General features: G+C 49.1%; 2 pseudogenes; both read left to right on the top strand.

Moving 5' to 3' along the window:
- Positions 1 to 2,459: 2,459 nt before the first annotated feature.
- On the top strand, positions 2,460 to 11,541 carry LOC147912798 (myeloid cell surface antigen CD33-like; annotated as a pseudogene).
- Positions 11,542 to 11,659: 118 nt separating this feature from the next.
- Positions 11,660 to 12,894, top strand: LOC147912797 (myeloid cell surface antigen CD33-like; annotated as a pseudogene).
- The last annotated feature ends 109 nt before the right edge of the window (positions 12,895 to 13,003 follow it).

Here is a 13,003-nt window from a genome sequence, read left to right as displayed (position 1 = left end):
CAGGAAGGTCCATCACCACGTCATCATCTGGCTAACACCTTCCTATCCTTCAAAATCAGCTCAAAAATATATGTCTGGGTGGAGAAAGTGGAGGGAAGCAGGAGCTTGTCATCTTCCTCCTAAAAAGTTTAATATTTTAATTTTAATGAAATCATTTTAAACAAAAATAGCCCCAACTTCACCAGCATTACACAAACCGTGACAGGGATAAAACATTCTGCCATAGGTTCATAATAGGAAGGTTAAGTCAACCAATGGGAGATTCTGGTGTAAAAAACACCTAATACCAACAGCCCTTCCCTTTGCCCTAGATCCAGAAGGGAGAGTGAGTCAGATTTCTGTTTATGATAATGTCAGGGTGGATCATATGGACCAACCTGTCAGTTGAAAGCATTAAAAATTGATGGCTAGACTTACAATCCAGAGAGGGTGGCATTGACCCATTGTTCAGTGTTTCCCGCCTCTATTCGCAACTGTAAATCCCGTAAATGGTGCAAGACACAACTAAGGAGAATTCTGGAAGGTGGTAAGAAGAAGGCAAGCAGATTTAGGACTCCAGGACCGGAGGAACAATACAGAGGCAGGGCATCTTGGTTCCCCCATTCAACAGAGTAAAGACACTCACACTCACTGTTTCTCAATTCTGGACCAAGAAGCAGAAGGCAGCCAGGTAGGGTCATTTTTCTGGATGGAAGGAGAAGCTCTCTGACAATATCAGGTGAGTTCAACACCACTGGCAAGGGGAATTGATTGGAACCAGAAACAAGTATCCAGGAAGCGCTTACCTTTCCCATCAGGCCTGAGACTATCGTCTCCTGCCCAGAGGAACTGGGGCAGGTGGACAGAATGGGAGAATGGGATCCAGGCATAGAGTCTGATGTTCCTGACCCTGACACTCAGTTTTCTCCTTTGTCAAAAGTGAAAACTAGACTCCTCACATTCAGAATATTTTTGTTGTTTTTTATTGTGAGGCTGGCATGAAGCATGCTATTTAAAGGAGCAGCACAGAGGCCAGTAAACAGAAAACCTCAGCAATATTATCCTCTTGCCCCTGTGCCTCAGCCAGGTCCAGCAGACAGACATTATCCACAGAAGGGACGATGCCTGAGAGTGAACAGGAGAGGTGGGGGAAGGAGCAGAGAGAGGAGACCAGCACCACCCACTTATGACTGTCTGCTCCTCCCCTAGCTCCATTCATCCCCAAGTCTTTGCCCTCTTGGCCCCAAACTGGGACCTTAAGCCTCAGCTCAGACTCTTTCGCAGAGCTGAGAGGTACCTGAGCTCCAGGCAGGACCCTGTTTCAGCACCATGGACAGCACCAGCTTTTCCCAGCCTGGTTCTCCCCAGGGGTCACAGTGCCTCCTGGTGGATGGAGCCCTCTGGGCGGCCAACCATTAGCCAGCCATCAATGCGGAGTGGGAGGAACCTGGGGAAGGTTCTGGTGACAGCCTAGGTCAATGATGCTGGTCAGGGGTACCCAGGACCTTCCAGGGTGTGCTGCCATCTTCAGATTTGTGTTCTTCATCCCCTACAGGAGTTAACTAGGGATTGAGTGCTGTCCTGAGGTATGGCGGTTTATCCAGGGGTGTCCCCAGTAATTAGATGAAATAACAAAACCAGTCTCAGGGCCTAATTGACAAGAAAGCATTAATCACTCAAAAAGGGGGTCACTACAGTATTAGAGAAATAAACGTTTTTTTAAATTTTGTAGCTGTCCCCATACCCAACCGGAACAACAGCAGGAATGCTCTCTCTCTTTCTCCATCTGAGCTGATTTTCACTCCTTCAGTCTGGGACAGGTTTTTCCTCTCTCTGGGTTTTCTCACATTTTTGTATGGAGTCTTCTGGTGTCTGGCTAGGTGGTCTCAGCCACTCCAGGGCACCCACCCCAACTCTGTCCAGACACTTCCTGCAGTTACTAGCACAGGCTGTCCTGAGCCCTAGAGTTGTGAAGAGGCAGGAAGTCTGCGTACTGATAGGGCTTGAAAGAGGAACTTAACGCCCTCCCAACACTCCCTTACCTATGCCCCTCTGTGGGTCCTCACCCTACTCAGGAGTGCACACGGGGGGCTGTCTTCCTCCTCCCCATGGCCTCTCCAGTGTCTTCTACATCAGGGTGCACCCAAGGTAACCCGTCATCTGAGTACCCCAAACACCAGAAGAGGGTTCATCTGCTGGTCACACCCAAAGCTGGCATTCTGTGGGACTATGCCCTCATTCCTGTCTTTCCTAGCAGAGTTGGTGCTAGAAAAGGAAGGATGAGAAAACCTACAGCTCCTTTGCCCCTCGGATCAGGGGAAGGTCCTGGATATGGATGCCTGAAAGGAAGGGCCAGAAATCGGGGTACTATGACCATTGTCTCCCAAACCCGTCTCCCCACCCCCAACCCACCTCTGCAATTGAAGGAATCACCCTGCCGAGTTGACCTTGCCCCTACACAGAAAAACAAACAAGCAAACATGTTCACCTCTCACTTCTGGTCTCCCAAGCTATACCCGATGCTTGCGAGTGAGTAGATGCAGGGGAAGGAAAGACATATATATGTGATTTTCTTTACCAAAATTAAAGCAATGTTTCAATCAAGATTCTGCTACGTAGGTATTTACCTGTATGTAGACTTGGGAAGCCTGTCATTTGGCACATATCCATCACCCACTATGTAATTTATCATCACTGTGCGCAAAGCAAGTGAACAGTGCTTGTGAGAGACACACGTTCTTGCCTCCAAGGACTCACTTTCTACAGTGGGAACTTAAATACACAGTTAAGAAAACTCATCTTCTCACCTGCTATCTGCCCACCTCCAATCTGTTCTCCACAGGGAAGCCAGAGTGAAGTCTAAAAACCCAACACTGTCTCTTTTCTACTTCTAACCCTCAGTGGCTCCCAATTACCCAAACGGAAATAGCCAAAATCCTTTAAGATGAGCCCAGGGTGTTGCATGGTCCATCTTATTTGGCCCAGGGGGACCTGTTTCTAATGCCTAGAACACACCACAAACCAAAAAGCCAACACATGCATAGAGGCACACAAAACTATTTTCATTTATTCTATAAAAGAATAATTTTTTAAAAATGTAAAACCATGACTCTAGTATAAATATAAAATGACACATGTTAAAGATTTTTTTATTGTGGTAAAAAAATACACAATATGAGATCTATCCACTTAACCAATTATTAAATGTACAGTGTTGTTAACTACAGGCACTATGTTGTAGAGCAGATTTCTAGAATTTTTCCTCTTATGTGACTGGAAATTTACACCCATTGAACAGCAACTCTCCATTTTACTTAATGCATTAATGGAGAACCTAATTCATTAATGGAGAACTTTTAGAATTCACTCTGGCTTTGTGGAGAATAGATTTGAGGTGGGCAGAGAGCAGATGAGAAGATTAGTTTCCTTAATTGTGTATTTAAGTTCCCACTACAAGCAGAAATAGAAGAAGCACAAATTATATGAAGTAAAGGAATGTAGAAGCAAATTTGTGAATGCAAGTGAAACTGTCTACATGGGGGGATTCCAGGGGCCCCCCAGTGGACAGAATGCGCATGTCTATGGACGTGAACTATTTGCATTGCTATTGTTAATCTACAAATTATAACATTGTAAAATAGTTCAAACGCAATAAAATGTTAGAATCAGATAACTCCGGAAGGGTGTGCTCTACAGAATTCATAGTTTTCCATTGGAGAAAGCCAATCATCTCATCTTGCTTATTCTAAATTTCCTTACTATTCTTGAAGCAAATATTTATCGATCACTTAATGTATGCCAAGCATTTTTCTAGGCAGAGTGGATTCAGCATTAAATGGAAGGGATACAAGCTCCTTTGTGAAGCTTCCATTTTAATGACAGGAGAGATAGGAAAGAATAATTAAGTAGATTTTATATTATATTGACTGATGATATGGGATTTGGAGAAAAAAGAAACAGGAAAGATATATAGGGAATATGGGATGGATTATCCTCTTTAATATGTTATCCAAGGACATTATCATTGAGAAACTGACATTTGAGTGTGCACATACATGCACACACACAATAGGCACTTAGACACACACACACACAGCAGCTCAGACATGCACACAGAGAAAAACTACAGACAAACATATAAACAAACATAGAAACTGATACACACTTCAAATATACAGAGACACACAGACGCCACAGACATGCACACAGAAACCACAACCACAAACATAAAAACATGCACACATACACCAAAGAAACACACACACACCACAGACACACACGTAGAGGCTAGAGACACAAACACACAAGCATATACACAGACACACATGCCATGGACACACTCAAACCACAGACACACAAATGAGGCATCAGCCGTTGGCTCCCTGGGAAGACTGGGACCCTGGTTCTCAGGCCAACTAGACCCAACATCCCAGCAGGAGACAAGGTCAGGGGTACCCTGTGACTCTGGGCCACTTTCTGTTATTTGGGAGACCTTTTCATTCTCAGAACCCACCTCCCCTGCCCACTGGCATCACCATCCACCTGTCTCTGTTGCCCACAGTCCAGCAGACCGTGCAGCATCACCACCCTGGTTGCTGGCCCGTGTCTGGAGCAGCAGCCATGTCCATATTCAGAGTGACCACCAGGGAATGGTCAGGGAACGTGAGTCTCTCGGCCTTTGGAAAGACTGAGACATGAAGGCGGGACAGGTGAGAAGGGAAGTGGACACACCTGAGAGGAGTGGGGAGCAAAGAAGCAGAGGGCAAAGAAGAGTGGGCTCTGGGGTCACAGCCAGTGTGGGGGGCCCAGATGCCAAGTGGCTTCTGTCCCTGGAGCTCCCCCTTGGTCCTGCTGTGAGGAGCCCATAGGGGTGTGAGTGGAGTTCATGGGGCATGCTGGGAGCCCCACAGAAGTGTCTGGAAAGTTCCCATGCTCCTGGGCTAGTTACAGCCACGATGGGACATCCCTTGGGATACTCCAGCTCCTGAACAGATCTTATGCTCCCTGAGGGAGCTCCTGAGATTTCTTCCTGGAAACCTGTATGTTGATGAAGAGACCTGCCCAGGAGGGAACCAGGGTCCCCTGCATGGGACAGCGAGGAGCAATGTTAGCTGCAGAGCTCATCGGGTGGCTCAGTTACCATCCCCTTCCCTAGAAGAGAAGGAGGAGGAAGAGGAGGAGGAGGAGGAGATGTGTTGGAGGAGTTCAGACTCAGATTTCCTTGGACCCTGGAGCTGAGAGGCTGAAGAACTGACTGGGGCAAAGACACTGGCCGGGGGCTGCAGGTGGAGCCGCAGGGGCTCCCTGTCTGCTCACACTCGCGTCCTTGGCTCTGGGCCTGCTTTCTGGAGGGTGAACTTACCTCCTAGACAACTTTGCTCACCTTCCAGCTCCCAGAGCACCTGTCCCATCCTTCAGCCACATCCTCACTCCCTCCTCGGGCTCCCACAGTTCCATACTCTGCTGGGTCATCCCTGACCACACCAGGCCCTGAATGTATATCTGCTGCCACCTCCTGGCCCCACTAGTGCTCGTCCAGGGTCAGCCTTCCCTCAGCTCAGCCCCGCAGAACGCTCGACTCAACAGGTGGCTGACGGGTGCCCAGGGTGCAGGAGCAGTGACAGGCTCAGCCAGAAGAGGGACCAGCCCCAGCACAGGCCCGTGGAGCCAGTCCTGTCCTGGGAAGTGTGGCCGGGGTGAAGTAAGAGCCCTGCAGAGTTCAGAGCTGGTGCCCGGAGAAGCAGCAGAGGTTTCCTTGGTTACCAAACCTTTCCCTTCCCTTTTCTCCTCCCCTCCTCAGCGCGGTCCCATCCTGCAGACGGGCCACTGGCCCATGTGTGGACTGTGTCCGTTGTGGACCAGACCAGGGTGCACTTTACTTGCACAAACACATTGAATCTTCTTGGGGACTCCATATAGTCCTTTGCTCAGGCTGCTGTAACAGAATACCACTGACGGGGTGGCGTAAATAACAGAAATTCATTTTCCCACCGTTCCAGAGGCTGGAAATCTGACATCAAGGTGCTGGCAGGGTTGGGTCCTTCTGAGGCCTCTTTCCTTGGCAGGCAGATGGTCGCCTTCTCCTCCCTATGTCTTCACTTGGTCTTCCCTTTATGTCCTAATTTCCTCTTCTTATTAAGACACCAGTTCTATTGGATTAGGGCCCACTGTAATGACTTCATTCAACTTAATTACCTCCTTAAGGGCCCTACCTCCAAGGACAGTCACCTTCAGAGGTACAAGGGGTTAGAGCTTCAACATATGAAACTCGAGGGTGACACAATTCAGCCCATAACACCCCATGTGCATAGGCACCCGACTACGCACAGAGTTGGTAAACCCCTTCCCAAGGCAGCACAGCAAGCAATAGAGAGACAGACTCGAGCCCAGGGCCATCTGGCTGCAAAGCCCATGCCTCTGACGACCTCATTGGAGGCCTTAAATGAGGAAGCCCCAGAGCGGTGCTTCTTGCTGAGGGTGGGACTCAAACTGACCACTGAGGAATGGGCAGGGCCAGACCCTTGACCTGCAGGGTGGCCATACCTGCGTCTGCAGAAAATGCCCAGCTCCATCCTCGTATTAGAGAATCTAATTAGAGATTCTCTAATTAGAGATTCTCCCTCATACGAGGGCTGAGCTTCGGGATCCTTCCAGATGACAGATGAGGAAACTGAGGCTTGGAGGTGAGAAAGGCCAAGCCCCTGATTCCAAAGTCAAGGCTTTCCCCCAACATCACACTGTGCTGTCGTCTTGCTCCAAATACCCAGCTCTCAGGTCTACCCTGTGCAGTCAGCACCTGGGATGCCTGTAGCAGGGGCTGTGAGCAGGTCAGAAAGCCCCAGGACCACTCAGGGGGGTCACCTTGTGACCCTCTTGGACTCCTGATCCCATCCAGTCTGCCATTTCTACCTGAGAGCTCATCTTCTGGCTGCACAGGGCAATTGGGTTCCCACAAGCCCATGACTGTTCTTCCACCATCACACACTGGCCCAACAGGAGCTGGAAGGGCCTTGGGTTTGTCTGCCTCCTCAGGTGTTAGAGAAGCTCTCAAGGACAGAGACAGAGTCTGTCCCATTGTCCCCTGTGACTCCACTCCCCAGAAAGGAGTAGATGCTCAAGATGACGTTGTCATGTTCATTCATTAATCACCACCTCCCTCACCTGGAGGGGGGGGGACACTTCCCTATCTTTCTTGTCTCAATGTCCCCTCACCAGCCCCTCCTGAGTCCACACCTGGCGGAACTGACCCTCTGGGGCATCTAGAAGCTGTGATTGGCCAGACAGTGCCTGCTCTCCTGGTGTGGACAGTGGTGCGGGAGGGAAAGGTCATGGAGAGGGAGCTGGGAGCAGCAGATGGAATCCTCCTTGCTGTTATGCAACCCTCATCAGGACCGCATCTGGAAAGTAGAAGTGGTTATTCTCCAAGGACCACACCAGCTCCTATAGCGTGTGGGTGTCTAGTTACCCTACTGTGGGTCACATTTCTGACTTCAGCCTGGGCTTCCTGCTGGGGCTTCCTCTCAGTCCTGTGACACCAAGGCCCTGTGGCTCTTACCCCAGAGACATCACAGCTGCTGCTGCTGCTGCTGCTGCCCCTGCTGTGGGCAGGTGAGTGGGTCAAGAGGAGAGGGAGTGGTGGGGGTGGCCACAGGCTGCAGCTGACTCTTGTTTCCCCACAGGGTCCCTGGCTCAGGATGGGAGATTCCAGCTGAGAGTGAAGTCTGTGACGGTGCAGGAGGGGCTGTGCGTCCCTGTGCCGTGCAGTGTCTCCTACCCCCCAGTTGGTTACACTGACTCTGACCCAGCTTATGGCTACTGGTTCTAAAAAAGGGCAAATCCATCCCAGGATGCTCCTGTGGCCACAAAACAACCCAGATAGTAAAGTGCAGGAGGAGACCCAGGGCCGATTCCACCTCCTTTGGGACCCCCGGAGCTACAACTGCTCCCTGTACATCAGAGACGCCAGGAGGAGGGACACGGGGACATACTTCTTTAAGGTAGAGAGAGGAGCCTTTGTGAGATATAATTACGAAGAGAATCTACTCTCTGTGCTTGTGACAGGTAAAGAATGGTGTCAAGGAGACGACACATGGATGGAGTCTGAGGGCCCCCAGGGCAGGGCCTGGAGGGAAAAGTTTTTTCTCATCCTGGGAGGGATTCAGGGGTACCCCAGTGGACAGGAAGCTAAGGTTGGCTGAGGAGGGGTTGGCTGGCCTGAGGCAAAGTTTGCTCTTAAGGTCACAGTTGGGGTCCCCCCTCCAGGCCTGTGTCTCTGTCTCTCACCTCCTCAGCTCTGACACAGACACCTGACATCCACATCCAGGGGACCCTAGAATCTGGCCAGCACAAGAACATTACCTGTGCAGTGCCATGGACCTGTGAGAGGGGGACGCCCCCCACCTTCTCCTGGATCGGGGATGACCTCACCTCTCTGGGCCCCAAGACTCCCCACTCCTCAGTGATCACCCTCACCCCAGGGCCCCAGGACCACGGCACCAACCTCACCTGTCGAGTGACCTTCCCCAGAGCTGGTGTGAGCACAGAGAGGACCATCCAGCTCAATGTGTCTTGTGAGTGCCAGGTCAGGACGGCCAGGTGCATGAGGGCAGTGGGTGTTGGGGGGGGCAGGGCCTGGGGTACTGGGTGCTGGGTCCTGCAAGCTGGCTCTGGGGAGGGAGGAAAGAAGACACTCGACTCCACCGCCATCCTATTTCTAACGTTCTGGGGGAAAAGAGCCAACACCCACCTTCCTGCCACTGAAAAGGGAATAGTTATGTCTGTTTGTCCAGATGTGCCCCAGAACCTGACCATCAGTGTGGTCTGGAAAGAAGGCACAGGTAGGGCCCAATCTCTCCTCTCCCGGGGGTGTACTGGAAGAGGGGTCTGTCTCCGCCCTTCAGAGCAGAGTTGCGGTTCAGAACTCAGATAGGAGAAAGGCTCAGGCCAGGTCTGGGGACAGCAGAGGTGGCAAGTCTCCCACTCCATCATTAGCTTAAAAGTTGCCTCAGGGGGTTTTCATGGCCTCTTCCATGTCCAATGGGTATACTGTCACCAAATGCCAGGGACACATCCTCGTCCCAAATCCTCCCCTCATTCTTCTTAGGATCTCCTAAGATCCTAAGGAGGAACTCCACCTGTTTCTCCACCCTCCTTGGATCATTTTAGTGTTAGTGTTTAAAATACTAACTGAGGCACATAAAGTGTGCCTTAATCTGCTCGGGCTGCCAATACGAAATAAATAAATAAACCTACACTTTCCACAGGACCAAGCAATCCAACTCCTAGGTATTTATTTACACAAGGGAAATACAAACATATGTTCCTACAAATGCCCACATGTGAATACTTATAGCAACTTTATTTGCAGTCACTCCAAACTTGGAAACAGCCCAAATGTTCTTCAGCTAGTAAGTGTATACAAAATGGGCTACATTGAAACGATGGAGTACCAGCCAGCACTTAAAATGAACAAGTTATTGATACATACACCCAATAACGTGGAGAAACCTCAAATGCATTATGCCGGGTGAATGAAGTTGGACTTTGAAGACTATATTTCATCTGATTCCAGTCCTCTGACATCTGTAAACAGCAGAAGAAGAGGGATGGAAGACAGACCAGCATTTTTTCTGGGTTCTTAGGTGGAGGGAGGATTTGTTTCCCCAGGGACAGCAGGAGGGAATGTCTTGGGTAATGGTACTGTTCAGTCTCTTGACTATGGTTGTGGTTACATATGATATACATCGGTAAAACCTCACAGAATTCTATGTGATAAAAAGTGATTCTCATTGTATCTAAATTTAAAATAAATTAAAATTAAAATCACCATGAGATAACACTACACTCCCACTAGAATTGTTAAAATTTAAAAGACTGACAATACGAAGTGTTAATGAAGGTATGAAGCACTTGAATTCTGGCACTTGACAGACGGGAGTCTAAAGGTTAAAAGCATTCTGGACAACAATTTGGCAATTTCTACTAAAGTTAAACATGTGGTTACTCTTTGATCTAACAATTCCACTCATTTATGTACTCATGAGGATGAAAATATGTCCATAAAAAGACTTACACCTTAATATTTATTGGCAAAAACTCAAAAATCTCAAAGGTCTGTCAATAGGTGAACACATAAAAGACTACAGTATACCCACATAATGGAATGCTACTTAGTCATCAGACATTATGGACTATAGACATGTGCAACATTATCCATTTCAAAAATAGTATGCTGAGTGTGAGAATATAGACACAAGTGAGTACATTCCTAGGAAATTCTCCAATAGACAAAATGAATTCACAGAGCTTGAGAGTGTATCAATCGTTACTTGTGGTGGAGATGGGAGTGATGAGCTGCAAATAGGTGTGGGTTACCCTTTTGGGGTCATGGAAACATTCTATCTCTTGATTGTGGAGGTCATAACTAGGCTGCATATGTTTGTCAAAATCCATAGATATGTACATTTTAAGTGGGTATATTTTATTTTATGTAAATTACAGTGTTCACAAAAAAAAAAAAAACAAGAACTCACAGAACCTTCCAGTGCACGAACATGGTATAACTTTCTTCATTGTGAAACCAATTGTATTGGGGTTTCCATTAGGTGCCGCATCCTCACTTTTTAAATAACTTAGAAGTAGCGTTTTTGTACTTATTGGAGATTCAATTCCTTATATAACAAATGAGGGTGTGAAATCACTCTTGGTTAGGAAGGTTGAAGGAACAATTACCTAAATACTACTGTAGTTGAACCATTTTACAAACCAACGGCAGCAAATGCTATTATGTCACAGGTGTCAAGGATTTCTCAGACGCACACGACACAGAGTGAGATGTAACAACACGTGAGCTGAACCTAAAATTTTAATTGTAGCTGCACATTTCACTCATGTTTCCTAGAAATATCATGCCTTTTAAGCCACATGTAACTGTGAGAGAAAAAATGATTTACATGACAGGAAATGCTAATCTGTAATATGAAGATCTAAAAAAATTAGTCTCAGGCCACACATCACCAAACACTAGCATTCAGGGAAAAAAAGTTTCATCCACACTGGCTCCTAAAACATGTGTTCCCCATTTGTTTTACATGAATGTATTGTATGTTTTTTATTTTTAGGTGCCATTTTATCTTCACTAATCAGCATACAAGAAGTAAAAAAAAAAAAAAATACTCATAGGTTAGAAATACCCAATATGTTACCAGGACACAGAGGAAACTCACCAGTGACTGCACCTCTAAAGCCCATCAGTACTGAGTGTTTGGGGAGGAAGTGACTATACTGGGTGGGGACCATCTCACAGACACAGACCAGGTTGGTTATCTCGCTTCTTGTCTCCAGCCTGCCCAACACGGAAATGTTCAGTAAGTGTTTGAGGAATGAATGAATGAATGATCGGCTGCTACCTTTGCTTTACCTAGGACTGCCTTCTTTTCCCCTCCCCCGGACACTCACACAGACCGTAAGGAATCTTACTCCTGGCAAGACCGACCACCCGGGCTCTTGATGAGGCTGTGACCTTCCATGGTCCAGCAGGAGCTGGCCAGCTCCCTGGTGTAGACAACAGGGCCCAGAAATGCACCTCAGATGGGAGGCCCATAGAGACTCACCATGTCCTACACCTCAGATGTCCTCAGAGGTCCTGGTCCAGTCTCCCCTGCTGCAGGGAAGCCCCGAGATGGGGGCAGGACACAGCGTCTGCTCCTCTGCTCCCCTCTGGGTGGGTCTCATGAGCTTTTGGTTGTGGGATGTGCACCCTTTCTGTGCAGAGGGGAAAAATACTCCAGCCTCTGTGAAAGGCTGAAGTCAAGAGCTCCTCCCCAGCTTCCCACGGGTCTCCCTGTGGCCTCCCTTCTTACTCCTCTTCCTCCTCTCTTTTCAGACACAGGACAGATGCCCAGAAGCCTCCATCTCTGAGATTTTGCCACTGCTGTTGCCCCTGCTGTGGGCAGGAAAGGGGGCCAAAGGGGAGAGGAAGTGGGTGGGGCGGGGGATGCGGCTGACCATCTTTTCCCCATAGAGTCCCTGGCTCAGTATAAAAAATACTGATTGGAAGTGCAGGAGTATATGAGCATGCAGGAGGGCCTGTGAGTCACTGTGCCCTGCACCTTCTCCCATCCCCGGGACAAAAGGATTGACGCTGCCCCAGCTCACTGCTGCTGGTTCTGGGAGGGGGTTAATATCTGCCAAGGTGCTCCTGTGGCCACAAACAACACAGATCGAAAAATGCAGGAGGAGACCCAGGGCCAATTCTGCCACCTCGGGGACCCACAGATCTACAACTGCTCCCTGGACAGGAAGAGGGACAATGGAAAATACTTTTCTTAGGCAGAGAGAGGAAGGAAAATTGGACTTACAGATTTAACCGTCTCTCCGTGCATGTGATGAGTAATGGGTGGGCTCCAGGAGATGCCAAAGGGGAAGGACATGGGGGCCAAGGCAGACTGGGATGGCACCCTCCTCCTTTGAGGGGATTAGGGGTACAGTGTGTTGGTGCTCAGAGGGAAGAGCTGGACCAAAGCCTGACGCTAGTTTCAGGGCCGCACCTCAGACCCTCCCTCCTGTTCCCTGTGTCTCCCTCTCTTCTCACCAGCCCTGACACACACACCAGACATCCTCATCCCGGGGACCCTGGAGTCTGGCTGCTCCCGGAACCTGCCCTGCCCTGTGCCCTGGGCCTGTGAGCAGGGCACACCTCCCACCTTCTCCTGGACATCAGTTGTCCTCACCTCCCAGGGCCCCAGCACCCATCTCTCCTTCATGCTCACCCTCACCCCACAGCCCCAGGACCATGGCACTAACCTCACCGATTAGGTGAAGTTCCCTGCAGCTGGTGTGACCGTGGAAAAGACCATGCCGCTCAATGTCACCTGTGAATGCCGGGCCAGGACCCTCGGGTCCCTGAGGGTGTGAGGGGCACTAATGCCAGGCCAGGGACACTTGATTCTTTCGTCCTGGGAGCTTAGCTGAGTACAGGACCTAGAAGGACACAAGCCCTCTCCCTCCCACATTTCTGTGGCTC

Source organism: Ceratotherium simum, chromosome 33 (assembly GCF_057802395.1).
Source record: "Ceratotherium simum simum isolate JZ-2026a chromosome 33, ASM5780239v1, whole genome shotgun sequence".
Lineage (NCBI taxonomy): Eukaryota > Metazoa > Chordata > Mammalia > Perissodactyla > Rhinocerotidae > Ceratotherium > Ceratotherium simum.
This window is presented reverse-complemented; position numbering and strand designations above follow the sequence as displayed.